Source organism: Marmota flaviventris, chromosome 13 (genome assembly GCF_047511675.1).
Source record: "Marmota flaviventris isolate mMarFla1 chromosome 13, mMarFla1.hap1, whole genome shotgun sequence".
NCBI lineage: Eukaryota > Metazoa > Chordata > Mammalia > Rodentia > Sciuridae > Marmota > Marmota flaviventris.
Genome location: NC_092510.1, coordinates 17457174 through 17473700, shown reverse-complemented (window position 1 = coordinate 17473700; position 16527 = coordinate 17457174). Strand labels below are relative to the sequence as shown.

Below are 16527 nucleotides of genomic sequence, written 5' to 3'. Positions count from 1 at the left end.
CAGTGCTCAAAACATTTTGGATTTTGGAGCATTTCGAATTTCAGATTTTTAGATTGAGGATGCTCAACCTATAGCTTGGAAAGTAGATCCTGCAAAAATACATTGTGGCCAGGTACAGTAGCACACACCTGTAATCCCAGTGGTTTGGGAGGCTGAACCAAGAGGATCACATGTTCAAAGCTAAGCCTCAGCAATGGAGAGGCACTAAGCAACTCAGTGAGTACCTATCCCTAAATAAAATACAAAATAAGGCTGTAGATGTGACTCAGTGGCTGAGTGCCCCTGAGTTCAATCCCCAGTACCTGTCCCTCCCACCACAAACAAAACAAAATGCCATTGAAATAAAAACTAGTCATGACTTCATATAAAATCTGACTGCAGGGCCTGGGGTTAGCCTTTTTCCCTCTATCAGTCTTTGCTGTTTGACTTATACTGAGGCTGACTTTCCTCATAGTCACAATGTGGCTGCTATAGTTCCAGAAAATGCATCCAAACACAATGTCCAGATGACAAAGATAGGGCATCTCACCTTGGTTAATTTTTCAAAAAGAAACTTATTCAAAAAAGTAAACTTAAAAAAAAAAAAAACAACAAAAAAAGCCAAAAAAGTAAACTTTTGCCAGTCATGGTGGAGCATACCTATTATCTCAGTGGCTCAGGAGGCTGAGGCACGAAGATGGTGAATTCAAAGACAGCCTCAGCAAAAGCAAGGCACTAAACAACTCAGTGAGACCCTGTCTCTAAATAAAATTAAAAAAAAAAAAAGGCTGGGGATGTGGCTCAGTGATTGAGTACCCCTGAGTTCAATCTCCGGAATCCTCCCCCCACCCCCAAAAAATACAATGTGGATAAGAATGCATTAAATGGTGATCTGTGGATATTTAGAAGAGGAAGCAGTGTTACTAGAATCTGTAAGTTTTTGCTAAGGTAAGATGTATTCAGTATGCAATCCCTCATGTTTTATTTAAGCCAACATGGAAAGAAATGTAAAACCAATTACAAATAGGCATCACTTAACAAAGGAGATTGTGTTCTGAGAAATGTATTGTTAGGCCATATCTTTATTGTGTGATCATTATAGACAACTTACACAAACCTAGATGGCAAGGGTCAAGCATTCAGCATAACTTGAAGCAATCAAGAGGCGTGATAATATGATTCTTATGGCATGATTCACAATAGCCAAATTATGCAATCAGTGCAGGTGCCCACCAGTGGATGAATAGATAAAGGAAATGTGGTATATATGCCTAATGGAGTATTAATCAGACTTAAAGAAGAATGAAATCATGTCCTTTGCAGGAAAATGGATGGTGCTGGAGATCATCATGTCAAGTGAATAACCCAGATTCAGACAGGTTCACATGTTTTCACTCATATGTAGAATCTAGGGAAGGAGAAAGAGAAGGATAAGAGGAAGGAGGAAAGACAACATGAAAGTAGAAAGGTGGATTGTTACAATTTAGATATGAAGTGTCCCCCAGAGATTCGTGTGTTTAGGGCTTGGTCCCCAATGCAGCAATGTTCAGAGGCTGGGCAATTGGGAAGTGATAGGATCATGAGGGCTTTGACCTTATCAATGTATTAATCCACTGACAGCTAAAGGATGATTGGGAGGTGGCGGAGACTGTGGGAGCAGGGGCTAGTTGGAGGAAGTAGGTCACTGGGAGAGGGACTTGGAAAGGTGTTTCTCATCCCCATGCCTTTTCTCTTTCCTGGATACCATGAGGAGAGCAGCTTTCTTCCTCCATGTCCTTCCACCATGATGTCCTGCCTCACCTCAGACCCAGAACAATGGAGCCAGCTTCCCATGGACTGAGACCTCTGAAATCGTGAGCCAAAATAAATTTTTTATATGTTATAAGTTTGTTATATGCTTGTATGAATATGCCACTATGAAACCCCTTATTTTATATACTTAATAGGCCCAAATAAAAAGATGTCTTAAGCAAAATATATGTCTGCTTCCTGTGTAACACAACATACTGTTTGCAGTAAGCTTATTTGTTTCATAAGGAGAAGAAGTCCACTCCAAAATAATTTTAAAAAATTTACAGTAGAGTGAATCTATAAACCAGAAACATAGTTGTTTACTATCATTATCAAGTTTTATGTATTGGGCATAATTGTATGTGCTATACTTTTACATGATTGGTGGTGAAGTTGGTTTGTTTATACCCACATCACCCAAACACATGAATAATGTCCCACACTACTCTTTTATTTAACTGTAGAGCGGGACAGTGAGTTGAATTCAAACCTTTGAGACAAACTTGCTTTTTCTTCTTTATGTTTCAAAGCATGTATGTATGTATTTAATTCTGAGAAAGGATCACAGTGGGTTCTCAATTTTAAACTCCATGAAGACAGGGAGTGTTCCCAGTTCCTAGAACAGTGCCTGTCATAAATGTCTACTTGTTAAATGAACGAGTCAGCAAAATATATCATTAAGCAACCACTGTTGGGTAAAACTAACGAGTTACCCAAATGAGGTCTTACTTTTACTTACTTTTATGCTCTTGGCAATATGTTTGGGCTGGGTTTCTTGGGAAGATTTGTGTGTGTATGCCACAAACTATTTTCTGTTCTTATGGAATTGTGTGAGTTCTACTTACCCACCTTGGGACTATCTTGGAAAAAATCGGCTCTCCAGAAAGAAGGTGGGAGAGATGGTGTTTGTGATATGACAAGCTAGAAGACAGGAAGGGGACTCCCTGGTTTCACAGAGGATAAAACTGTGGGTAGATTGGCAGGTTTAACTGTTAAACATTATTATCCTTAAGGAAATTCCTATAACACACTTCTGCAATTGGTCAAGCATTTAGGTAAATGACTCATCTCAGTCATTCAGCTGCCTGATCAGTCTGTGGAAGGGTATTCTTGGTTTCTGAGGTAAATGGGCCAGTGTCATGTGAGTCCACTTTCTCACTGTAGTCTCTGTCTTCACTTCTAGTGGTTCTCAGGTTAAATAACCTTGATTTTGTCACCTTTCATCCTTCTCTGCTGCTCCTCATTGTTAAGAGAATTTATTTCCCAGTCCTCTTCTTTACTTGTTTCAAAGTTTACAACTTCTGTAGTAGGCAATATAGAGAAGGAAAAAAAAGGGATCTGATGTATATTAATTAAGGATTCATGTGCTAAATGCTTTATGTATGTTATATTATTCATTCCACTTGGGACACATGGATATTGTCATTCCCTTTTACAAGGCACAGCAAAACTAAATTGTTTGCTTATGCTCACTTAGCTGATGAGGGGCATACCCAGGCACCGAACCTAGAATTATCTTACTCTAGAATCCCTGCTACTTGCTTCAGGGTACCTTTCTGTGCTTCACTCCTGGGCACTTTTTCAAACTCTCTCTGGTTAGATATGCAGACAGAGAGGTAGCAATGGGAGCAGGATGATGTGCAGACGTGCAGGTAGCAAGTCAGAGCAGGAAGCAAGGCTGGGTGAATCTTGAACACTCATCTTCCACTCCTCTCTGTCTGTCTCCTCCCCTCATCTCCCCCAACAATCTTCTGCCTCTGAAAGAAGTCATAACAAGGGATTTGTCTCTTGAGATCAAACCAATGATCCATCCAGCTCAGTTTCCTGTCTCTTGAATTTGGCTGAATCATGACACTTGACCAGGAGGCACAAGGCTCAGCAGCCCCAGGGTGCACAAACACCAATGCATATTGTAAATGGGATGAAAACATCCTGGTTGACCCCAGACCCATGTGTGCCCCAGAGCAGCAGATTTAATGAAGCAAATGGCCAGGTGAGGTCACAGACCAAATTCCATACATGTTTTGCCCACTAGCTTAAAGGGTCTCCATGCCTCTCACTGTCAGATTTATAGACACATCTGAATCTCATTTTTAAAATTCCAGCCTCTGAGCTTTGATATATTTCCTTCTAATACTTTTCTTGTGGCCTGAGGAGCAAGAGGAGCATTTTCAATCTGTCTTGAAATTGAGATGAACAGAGAGGAAATTTTTAGACAATCCTTAAAATGAGCTTAATAATGTTTGTGATGTTGGTGTTGCAGGGACAGGGACAGAGATGGCAATTCTTTTAAAAATGTTTTCTTACTTCAGGTGGAGCTGGTTTAAATTTACTACCCTGCATTTCATGTTATCTCTAAATTATTTCCCCACCAATTATGCATATTGACTGCTGCTATAAGCAAATGATATCTTGTGCCTTAACCGGGTCTAATGTTCACCAACAAGGCAGGTCACAAGGGGCCACGTCAGTGGCTGGGCTAGCAGATTCTTGGTTAGATACAGTAGGAGAAGAAACTCAAAGGACCTGGTGTCCTAGGAGATACCCAACTCTGGCTCTCAGACTGACAATACAGGGAAATAGTGGGAAAATGGTAAGTCAATTCAGAAGTAGGGCTTGCATGGTACTGAAGGAAGCTCTAGTCAAAGGGCAGATCCCAAAGCCATGTGAACGAAAGAAGTATCCTCCCTGCAGGTCCTTAAAGTGTCTGGGCCAGTGGCTGCGCCTTTGCTTCAGCAGTGGATTCTCTGTGATACAGTACAGGCCAAATTGGTACAGGCTAGTCTCTTCTTTAGTGTGTGCGTTAGTTGGGCCCAGGGAACTCGATAATGATAGTGCAATGTGGTATTATTGAGTCTTCTTTTCAAAGAACAAAACAAAAACTTTTCCACTACTGTCTTGTTTAAGTGTGTGAGTTTTATTTTATTCCTTTCATGAAAGATATCTCTTTTGCAGAGAGATGATTTTTTTGCCTTATTTTTGACAGTTTTCCTTTGTGAACCTGAATTAGGTCTTAATTTTCTTTCTCGTGGTTTTTCTGTTTCTTTTTCTTTGTGAGGCTGATTAAGTCTGACCCATGGGAGCAATGCAGAGTTGGCTGAAAGAGGAGGAAGGCACCCTCCCTTTCCTCTTTCCTCTGAGCTTCACTTGCCTTTTTCATGGCATTTGAATACAAAATGTGGATATCTGGATGTGGCTGGAACTTTTCTCAGATTACCTGGATCACAATACAATGGCTAAACTTTGGAGGACTCCCCCGGGCGATTCTACTTTCCAGTGCTTCCTGACAAGTGCATCCCAGGCATGTAGATTCTCCTCTGCCAGCTTATCTGGAAAGTGAACCTAGCCCAGAGTTAGCCCTGCGGGTTGAGAAGGAGGGTGGATTCCTCTTAGAAGCAGTGGTCAAGAGATCAAGTTGATTACATTGGCATTTTTCTTTGGAAAGTTGCAAAGCATTGACATTAAAATATCCTCCCTGTTAATTAAGAGTTTTAATATAACAGGGGTAAAGAACTTTAATGAGCACCATGGCACCCTGGTTGCCGAATTAATGACTAAGCGAAGGGTCCCAGACTCTGGGCTTATCTTCCATTAGGCATCTCTGAGCTGGCAGGAAGAGCAAACTGGCAAGAATCACTGTGGAAGTGATTGAGTTTCTCAAGCAGCCTGTGTTATTTTAATGAGACCGGGATATTGAGAACATGGTGCATTGATAAACTGAAGAAATAATGAAGGTTATTTCTTCTCTCCCCATCTCTTTCCACCCTCTTCAAATGAAGCAATTATTTCCCTGACCTCAGGAACTGCATTTCAAAGAGGTCTGAAGACAGGCTTAGGCCTGCTGCTCTAGTGAATTCTGTGGTGCCCAATTACTGACCTCAGGAGTCAGCATCCTGAAGATTAGAGTCATGGGGAGTTTGCTTCACAGGCTCACTTCTAATAATATGCCTTCCACGCAGACACCATTAACCTGCCTTTTCCAGTTAGCCAATAACGAACGTCTTAGGGCAAAATTGTTATCAGCTCTCCAGGGGTCAGGCCCCCAGCTCTAATTAGAAACAGGGGCATCTGCAGGGGAAAGTAATAAAAGCACCCAACGAATGAAAGCTGACAGTGAATGAAGGCAAGGTGAGAAGTCATCCAGTTCTGAAACTTACTGGAATAATACATATTTGGTGCCTCCCCAGCCCAAAATCAGCTCATTTAGGCTATCCAGCAACTCAAATCTCCTATAAGATAAGCAAGTGGTATTTTTCATGCTGACTTTATTTAAATATTACTAGGGGTGTTAGTCTACTTTATGTCACTATAAAAAATATGTGAGATAATTAACTCATAAAGAGAAAAAGGTTATTTAGGCTCTCAGTTTTGAAGTTTCCAGTTCTTGATTGATTGAGCCTGTGGGGAGAGTAGCACATCATGGGGTGAGTGTGTGGCAGAGCAAAAGTCGCTCACCTCATGGCTAGAAAGCAAGAGTTGGGGGCTGGGGCTCCACATTTCCCTTCAAGGGCACATCCTCCATGACCTCAGAACCTCATTAAACTCCACCTCTTAGAGTTTTCATCACCTCCTAGTAATGCCACGCTGGGACCACGTCTGCAACACAGGGACACTTGGGGGACATTCAAAACCCAAACCTCCCTTGAAAACCTTAATTATTTAGTTGAAATAAATGAACATTTACTGAGAGAGAGTGTGCCAAACACTGCTTGGGCAGATGGCTGGCCCTTCCCCATGGGATTCTCTCAGAGAACCAAACCCTAACGTCCCAGGAATCTGAAGACAGGCTTAGGCCTACACAGAGTGGATCTTTTTTTGTGCTTGTTAAATGATAGTAGCCACATGCCATTTGTTGGGGGGGGGGCAGTTGAGAAGTGGCCACCTATTTTCCGTAGGGTTTAATCTTGGGTGATGCCCATTGACAAAGGCTGGGTCATAGACATAATTCCTGTTCCCCGTCTAATCCTGTCCTAGGCAGGGCAACAGTTGCAGTCTGGTGATGGCAGACTGTGATGAAGCCCAGGAGAAGGGAGTACATTTCTGTGAGAGCATGTGGAAGAAGCAGCTCTTATGGTGAGGCATAGCAGGGTGGTCAAGGAGAATCTACCTGAGGAATCAGTATCTAAGCTTCCACCTGGTAGAGGACATGGATCTGGTCAGAAGAGAGGGGAATAAATGTCTGGGCAGAGAGGAGTGTGTAAGAGCATGACCTCAGGTGTTGGGTGAGATACTGGGGATTTTTCATCAGTGGACATTTTGGTGACTGGTGACTCCTTGGTGTTCGCTACATAATCTTTATATCATGACACATAGTAGATGCTCAGTAAATACTCACTGAATAACTTAATGAGGAGGGAAAGGCATTTGATCAGAGTAAAAGGTGTAATGGGAGAATGGGGATGGTGGGAAGGGATTTGAGGAATCCCCAGATGGCGGACATGGAGCTACAGGATTTATTTGCCCAGCTGGATTTTGGTTTGGCTTTGGGTCCACCCCTTCTTTCTATGCCCTTAATTTTGTGAATGGAAATATTTACTCTGTACCATTATATACTGGCTACTTGTAAATTGCTTTTAATTTTACAGGAGCTCACAATGTGAGATTGCCTTGAGCCTCAGAGGAGACTTTGGATGTGAACTTCGAGCAATCTCGGAACTGCTAAGATTGTGGGGACTCTTAGAAAGGGACTAAATGTCTTTTCCATTGTGAGATAGTTGTGACCTTTTGGGGGGACAGGGGTGGAATGTTATGGTTTGGATGGGATTCTCTCAGAGAACCAAACCCTAACCCTAAGTGTCACCCAAAAATTGTGAGACAATGCAAGAGGGTTTAGAGGAGAAATGACTGGGCCATGGCCTTAACCTAATTAGTGAATTCATCCCTGATGGGATTAACTGAGTGGTAACTGGAGGCAGGTGGGGTGTAGCTGGAGGAAGTGGCTCATTGGGGGTGTAGCTGTGGGGTATATATGCATCTGATATATATGAATCTCTCTGCTTTCTGATCATAATGTGAGCTGGTTCCCTCTGCCACACTCTTATGTCATGATGTCCTGCCTCACCTCAAGCCCTGAGGAATGGAGCCTGCTCTCTATGGATTGAGACATCTGAAACCATGAGCCCCTAAATGAACCTTTTCCTCCAAAAACAAATAAACAAAAAGATGGTACAGTATCTCCTACATTTATGTTAGCAAAACAAATACGTTCTTTCCTCTTTTGTTCTTGTTATCTCTCTTATAAGCAACAGTGTCCGAGGGTACATAAAAATTCCTTTAGAATTGAATATTTTGTGAAGTCTGTCTGTGTCCATACATCACACTTGCAAACACATTTCCCAAATCAATATACCCGAAGACCATCCAGACAGACCCTTTGTTTGGCTCTTTAGGGTAAGATGCCCTCTTCACCCTTCCAAATGTCATTGATGCTCAAAGGTTGATTGCAGATATCATGTCCTCCTAGAGCATTTTCTGATTCACCTCTTCCACTTCTCTTTTCCCGCATAGTCGCATAGTCTAATGTGATTTCCATCACCTTTGAGTCCACAGCATTCATGGTTGTAATTCTCTAATGGTGCATTATTTTTTTCTTTTTCATCTCCCATTTTTTCTCTATTAAATTACTAAAAAGCTTATGGCAATATTTAGGGACTATAGAAGTATACAGCATCAGAAGTGAAGCGTCTGTATTTGTGATCTCATCTGTTTACATACCTACTCTGTCCTGTTAAACAGATGTACTGTCCTTTTTAGGGAAGGTTTACTCTATAAAGTAGACCTCCTGTCAGCCCCCTCAGCATGTGTAGAATTCCAAAGAATGTTCAATCTATCTTTTAATTTGGATTTTAAAAATATGACACATTCTATAAAGAAATCCATGAGTTGGGGCTGGGGTTGTAGCTCAGTGGTTGAGCACTTGCTTCGCATGCATGAGCCACTTGGTTTGATCCTCAGCACCATATAAAAAAATAAATAAATAAAATAAAGATATTGTGTCCATCTAAAAATCTTTAAAAAATATTATAAAAAGAAATCCACGAGTGGACAGGATATCTCTGTCTGTCCATTTTGTTTCGATCTCTTGGAAGGGAACAAGGAATTAATTCTCCAGGCTCTCTTCAGGGGCTCCAAATGTATTTTCCCACAGTCAGAAGTGAAAGTACCACCTCATCTTCCTGTTCCCTCCTTCCTCCCTTCCTCAGTCCCTCTGTTTCTTATCCCTTTTTTCCCCTCTCACGTAAGGATCAGCAAGCCATTTCTGCAAAGGACCAGAGAGTCAATATGATGACTTTGGGCTGTACAGTCTGTCGAACTATTTGGCTGTGCCACTACAGTGCCAAGGCAGCCATAGGGCACGCATAAATGAATGATGTTTTGTGTTTCAACGAAACCTTGTGGACACTGAAATGTAAATCTCATAGAATTATTATGTCATGGAATGTTCTTTAAAAACTTTTCCCCAACCATTTAAAATTATAAAGATCATTCTAAGCTTGTGAGCCATACAAAAACAGGTAGGCAGCTGATTTGACCAAAGGAACCCTTGTTGCAACCTCTTTCTCTTAAATGCTCACTTCCCTTGTATTGATTTTTGATGAAGTTAACAATGATATTATATTCCTCCTATAAGGGGTGGGGTAAGCATATGAATCTTCAGATTCTGGAGCTGGAGGAGGGAAGTTTAAAGAAACTCTCAAATTGTAAATCTCTTAAAGGCAACAAACAAAACAACATCAGGCCTTACAAAGAAGACTCACGGACTAGATGACTTACTGCATATATTCTTTTCTTACAGTGCTGAAAGAGTGTTTCTTTGCTAGTCTTGAGTTAAAACATTTTTTTTTAATTTTCAGATTTTACTTAGCATGCTAATACAATTTATCCTGATAATAAACTTAAATGTACAGTTATAAAAATGTTTGGTGCTATCCAAGAAAACTAATTCTGAATGTATAAAGTATATGCAGAACCCTTTAAACAGCTGACTTAATTTTCAAACTCAAAAGTGTTGTAACATCAAGTCATTGATGAAAACCAGAGTTTCCACCCCTGTAATTCATGATTCAGACAGTTTTGAGTTTATAAAGGTTTCAATTGCCCATTCTGTTCCAGCAAGCTCCCACACCTGAAATGAGAACTGACAGCTGAAAACCTCTGACCCCATCTCCTATACCTGTACAGGTGAGGGATGACAAGCTGAATAGAACATGAACTCTAGATTGGGGAGACTGGTTGGTGAGGGAACTGAAAGTGCAGTACCGATGAAGCCATGGATTTTCTTTAAGTTAGAATAATAAAACTGATGTCTAACTTCAAAGAAAGGGTTAATTTTAACCATCTTGGTAACTACTTAAAAACATAATCACTTTTTAATTAATAAATCCTAATGCTGAGTTAGATGATGCTGTTATCAGATAGCGAATTTTAGGTTTAAGATATAAAAATAATAGCTAAATGAAAGAAAGCACTGATTTAAAATTATCTTCCTTTAAATTCAGATGCATAATTAAGAATGCTTCCAATTTAACCTTCTGAATGTGAAATCTAGGTATGACATGTCTGGGGCCCTCTTCTCTGACGATGACCACTACAGTTGGGGGAAAGATCCACACGCTAACTAGGAAACTAGGAAATAGCTGACCCTGTGAAAAAAGTCAGTTACTCTGCATTTGATATTTCCATCTGGGCTTATTCTCAACTGTTCAGGATGTGAATTCCTGAAGGTTTCTTCAGCATTTAACTAACTCTTAGTTGAAGGGGCTTGGGACACATCAATTTCTACACACATAAATTGATCCCTGGTGATAGAAAAGTTATCCCCACACCAATAGGAGTACAAATACATTTCGAAGTCCTCATCATATTGGAAGTCCTTGATCTCCACCTTGTCATGAAACACCCCCTGTGAAGGACTGGTGCCCCTCCCTTCCAACAAGGCCTGTGTTGGTCTAACTTTCCCAAGGTATGGTGGACTAGAGTTGCAGGAACTAGAGTTAAAACATTTTTAAGTACACATTTTATTATACATAATTAGGTTATATTTCTGCAAATAAAGATGTTTTTGAAAACTTTACTATCTTTGCACCATCAATCTGAATGTCTGGTACAAATTTAGTGGTCAAATCTTTTGAAATGAATTGCTCCTGATAATTGCTGTCAACCATACAATTCTTAGCCACTGATTTTATCCTCAAACCATACATTTTACTCTTTTCTGCTATTCCTCATTTAAATTAGCAAACAAAAAACCAAAAAGGACATATCTTCAAGATTATTTCATAAGCACAGACTATCTTGCAAATCAAAAGAGAGGACATATTTGCCTTTTTAGACCCAATTTCATGTCTCCTTTTCTTAAATTGCAAGGCACAGTTTACTGGGGATGGAGAATGCAAATCTTTTCATCCTTTTACCTGTATTAAATCTAAACATGGTAGTTTTGTGTAGCTTTCTAAAAAGTTCAACAGTTTTGAAGACTTGTATTAAAATGGTTCTTTCTGCCTGCATTTGTTTGAGTGTATCTTCTCTCAGTGACCAAGTTGCTTTTGACAGTCTTCTCCACTCCATTCCTATTTTTTCTGCCTTTCTTGAAATCAGATGTGGAATTCTTAGTAGACATGGTGTCTTCTTTGTATCATTAATGTCTGAGTTTTAATGACTGTGGAGAAACACACATTGGTCAAAATGGGAGAAGAGGAGACTGGGTCAGAGGGAGACTTCTTCTAGAACTCTTAAAACATGCCATTGACTCTGGAATCTAAGCTAACACATTGGGGTCTTCAATTTATACAATTTTTCCCTGGTCAAAAAATAAAACGTCTAACAAGCCTACAGGTATACTCAGCAGCCATATTAAAGTTCTCATAAATCATTTATAGGTTACAGAGTAAACACGCCTGGCTCTTTGTATTTTGGTTCTTTGGCTGAAAGCTCCGTTCCAGCTGGTCTCACATCAGTCTGGGTGTTTTCCCCAAACATTCAAGTTCCTCCTTCTGTGATCCTTTTTAAAAATATGGATAATTCTGTATAGCTATACATGGGGCCTAGGAGGACAATTGAGAGATGGGCTCTGTTGTCTGTGGCAGCATGATGTTGTACTGCTCATAGCCAGAGAATAATCACATGCTGTCCTTACCTATAAAAGGCCTCTCGTGTATGTTTTCCAGGAATCACACACCCATTTTCAAAGATAGGTCTCGATTCTGCTGATGCACCATGACAGCAGGAGCTAGAAAACTATATCCATGTCTACTTTACATGGCTCCTGAGCTAAAAATGACTTTTACATTTTAAATTTCTTTTTGAAAATCAAAAGAATATCATTTAGTGATGTAGGACATATTGTAGAATTTGAATTTCAGTGTCCATATGTATTATTGTATCACAGCCGTCCTCTTTTGCAAATATGTTACTTAGAGTTGCTTTTGTGTTCTAATGGCAGAGTTGAGTCCTTCTGGCAGAGATTTCCAGAAGGCCTGAAAAGTCCATTAGTTTTCTCAGTCCTAATTATAAAAACATGGACTTTGGGTCAGACTTTCTGGTTTGAATTCTGGTTCTGCCTCCTATAATACTAAACCTGTAAGTTTTTCTTGTGTATAAAGTATTTTCTTATTTGTAAAATATATGTAAAGTTTGTCTACTTTATTGTTTTCTTGTGAAAATTATATGGCAACTTCTGCCTGTACTCCAATCCCTCTGATGTCATGGTTCAAATTATTGAAATTGTGGGTATTCCACTCTTTCCAGATTGTGTTAGTCAGGTTTTCATCACTATAATGAATACCTGACATAATCATCTTATAAGGAGAAAAGGTTTATTTTTGTCTCACAGCTTTGGAGTTTTCAGTCCACATTGATTGAGCCTGTTGCTTTTTGGCTGGAGGTGAGACAACACATAATGATGGAAATGTGTGGAAAAGCAAAACTACTCACCTCATGCCCAGAAGGTAAAAAAGAGAGAGACTGGGGTCCCACAGTCCTCTTGAAGAGGATGCTCCCAATCACCTAAAGACCTCCCATTAGGCCCCACCTCTTATATTGTCCACCACCTCCTAAGAATACCAAGCTGGGAACCACTAAACACATGGGTCTTTAGGACACTTAAGATCAAATTATAGCATCAAAGAATGCTCACATTTCAAAGAGAAGACTTTGTAAGATTGTGAATTTAACTAATACTTAGATTGAGCAAACAGCAGTGTCAATCTTTTAGGTTTAGTTTTCCATTAGCTCAATTATAAGATGTTAAGTAACACTTTCAACATCACAGAAAAGCCATGTATGATTTTCCCTGCCTGGAGGTGGGAAATCTGAAGTTTGAGCATGAATTATGTAGCTTTACTTTATCTTGCACACTCATTAGCCAACTAGCTTGGTCCCTAAGGGTCCACTTGCAGCAAGAGTACTGTCTCTATGACCAGGGGCACTGATTTGATCAGTAGGTTAGTCAATGTGCATATGGGCTTATTCCAAACTCAGATCTCGGATCTGAGAATATTACACTTGTTATATCTCAGTGTGACCATCTGATTTCTTTCATCATGCTCTTTGGTACTAAGTAATCAGCTGCAGTTTGGTTGTACATGAACCATTTGTTAGAGTGATACTGGGTGGCTACCAAAGTTGGGGGAAGAAATAAAGAGCTGATCCTTGGGCCTGAAGAAGGAGTCAGGGAACTTGTGGGGATTTGGGATCACAGAACTCATGAACTCTCTCTTTGATGCTGCTTTCAGGTAACTCAGCTCCATCCCAATCGTCCCTATAGCTTGGCGTGAGACTCTGGCATCTGTAAAGCAAATCTTAGGGGCCACTGATGTGGGCAAGAGGGAAGGTCCTGCACTGAAATTCCTTCACCATCACATTATGTAGGTGAGTTGGAATAAAATTAGAGATATAAACTTCACCCCATCCTTTAATTATTTTTGGCTTTGGTGATGGAGAGTGAGGGCTTATTTTCCATATACCCTCAGCTTCCTAAACTACAAATCCATATAATAATACCCACTTCATCCTGTTGTTGTAAAGATTAAATAAAAGAATATGTGGAAAGTCACTTATATACCATGAATGGCATATAGTGAGCAATCAATGACTGGGAACTATTCCTGAATTATTGTTCTTTGCATCAATTTCTTTGCACAACAATGTATTCTCATCAAAAGCTATGTTCTCAATTTCCAGGACTGGTAACCAGAGCCCCTTCATGTTTCTAGCAGAAGTCACAGAAGAAATTGCACTCAAGAATAAAGTTTAGATCAGACATAGTTCACTACTTTTTAAACAAATTGTTTAGGTCCAGGACAAGGCTGTTTGTACGCCAGGTCAGTAACTGTTTTTTGACCAATTTATGTGTTAGATTAAAATCTCCTTTAGGGTAAGACTGGATATTCTCCATCTTTTTAAGTTTAATTCAGTTAACTTTTAATTTTAAAGAAGACTGAATCTAGTTTAGGCACAACTATGGGGGAGGGAAAGGTATATGGAGGACTTTTTGTTAATGGGAGTGAAGACATTGTCCCTCATTACAAGACAATTGCAGTGTAGGAGGAAGGGGTGTTAACTTAAAATTTTTGGAAGGCAGCTGGCTCTGACAGCTACAGGGACAGGTGTAAGGTCACAAAGATTATAATCCTGTCCTGTGGCTCTCTCTGAGTATGATATTACTGAGAGATGCTATTCTGCTTTGTTTGTTGATATAAAGCAGTTTGTTTGACTACTGTAGCCTGAGTGTATTTTACCAGTCAAATTGTGAGTGGGGAAAAAGTGGATACCAACTGGTTGTCTTCCTATGCATTTTACAACACAAAGATTTCACATGTCTAAGAGTTTCACAGTCAGCTCTCACCCTATGAATCATTTTAAATAAGAATAAGTAAGTCATAAAAATTTATGTATGCTCACAGAAATGTATCTCCAGGCTTTTTCCTATGTTCACTCTCAAAAATATTGACTCCAAAAAACAGTGAACTATGAGAACATTTGTTTTATCTTTGTGCTCTAGAAATTAAACCGGCTCTGCCCAAGTCTAGTATCTCCCAACAATGTAATATTATGTAGTAAATTACACTAAATTTTATATCTATGTTCACATTCTTTTATCTTTGGGGAATTACTGAAGACCTCTGTTTTGTGCCACTGGTTAAAATACCATTTTAAATTTTTAAAATTTTTTTTATCAGTGAAATTGTTATAGCTATTTATTATTATGTTTTTTGAGGGGGCTTGCATGTTCCTAGTATAAATTATGATAAGCATGATTTTTCAAACCTTTATACTAAATTGTTTTATAACAAATGACACCAAAACCGAGTGGGTTAAAACAACCATTTTGTTTTGATCATGGTTTATAAGACAGGACTTTGGGAAAGGGGTTGGCTGGCTGGATTATCTCTGCTCCTTGTGGTGTTGGCTGGGCAGTGGGATGGATTCCACTTCCAAGATGGCTTCTTCACTCACGTATCTGACTCCTCTGCACTTTTTGGCTTCTCTCTCTCCATGTGGCATTTCATCCTCCTGTGTCTCTCCACAAGCCCCAGGGGTTCTCATAGCATGACTTTCACAGGGAAATTGTACTTTTTCAAGTGGTAGCTAGCTTCTGGGGGTAGAAGCAAAAGATGCAGCCACACTACATAAGGTCCAGAACAATATCACTTCCTCCATATTCTCTTGGTCAAAGCTGACCAGAGCAAGCCCAGATTGGAGAGAATGAAGAAATAGACTCCACCTCTTGGTGGAAGAGTGCCAAGGTGACAGTGAAGAAGAGCTCATACGGTAGGAGACTTTTTTTTACAGTCTTTGAAAAATGCATTGTGCCACAGTAAGACAAATTTTAAACACTTCCCATAAATTTAAGCTTTTTCCACAAAAAGTAGTAACTATTATCTCCACTATTTTTCAGATAAAAAAAACTGAGTTCCATGGAGCCAAATGATTGCCCCAAAGAGTACAGAGTCAACAAGTAGCATATCTTCTTTAAATAATGAGAAATCTCATTCCCCCCACTGGAATGAAGTACATGTATGAAGACATGAATGGTGTGAATATACTTTGTATCCAACCAGAGATATGAAAAAATGTGCTCTATTTGTGTAATATGAATTGTAATGCATTGTGCTGCCATATATAGCAAATTAGAATAAAAAATAAATAACTCATAAAATGGATCAGCTACTTTAATAATAATGAAATATTTGATGGGTGGACTCTGACTTCCTCCCTATCGTATTCAAACCTGAGCATATTTGTATTCTTGTCTGAAAAAGAAAATTTGGTGGTTGTTTTAAAGCCTCTTATTTGAATATGAGAAATTTTTATATAGCATATTAGAAAAACAGAAATAGGACATAAGTGATCTTTTCTTCTTCAAGAAGCCTGGGGTGTGATGGAAAGAACTGCAGGTGAACACTAGTGCTCCCATCTACATGTGTGGAAAGTTGGGCAAGTTGCTTGAACTTCCTGGATATTACTAAAAATAAACCTGAAGCTACATATCTTGAAGTGTTTTATATTAAAAAAGAGTATGTATGGGTGATACTACAGCCTGGACAGAGAAGAAATGCAATAAGTGTTAGTTACTGAAGTGTGTGAAATCAGGAGCTGCATAGGGGTTGATTTCCGTCCTGTTCACCTAAAAAATAAATCTCATCCTGTCTTCTACACTCTGGTGGGAGAGGTGTGACTCACCCTTGCTACACTCTTCTTTGCAGTTTGGCTCTGGGCTGGTGTGGCTAATCTTTTCCCCAGACTTCTTGTTTCTAC

The 16527-nt window shown here is 39.7% G+C and overlaps 1 long non-coding RNA gene across 1 annotated transcript; it reads left to right on the top strand.

The window, feature by feature from the left end:
- The first annotated feature begins 1729 nt into the window (after positions 1-1729).
- Positions 1730-14084, top strand: LOC139701502 (uncharacterized). The gene is made up of 3 exons (XR_011704033.1): positions 1730-1832; positions 13503-13638; positions 13951-14084. It is a non-coding gene; the product is annotated as an uncharacterized lncRNA (long non-coding RNA).
- The last annotated feature ends 2443 nt before the right edge of the window (positions 14085-16527 follow it).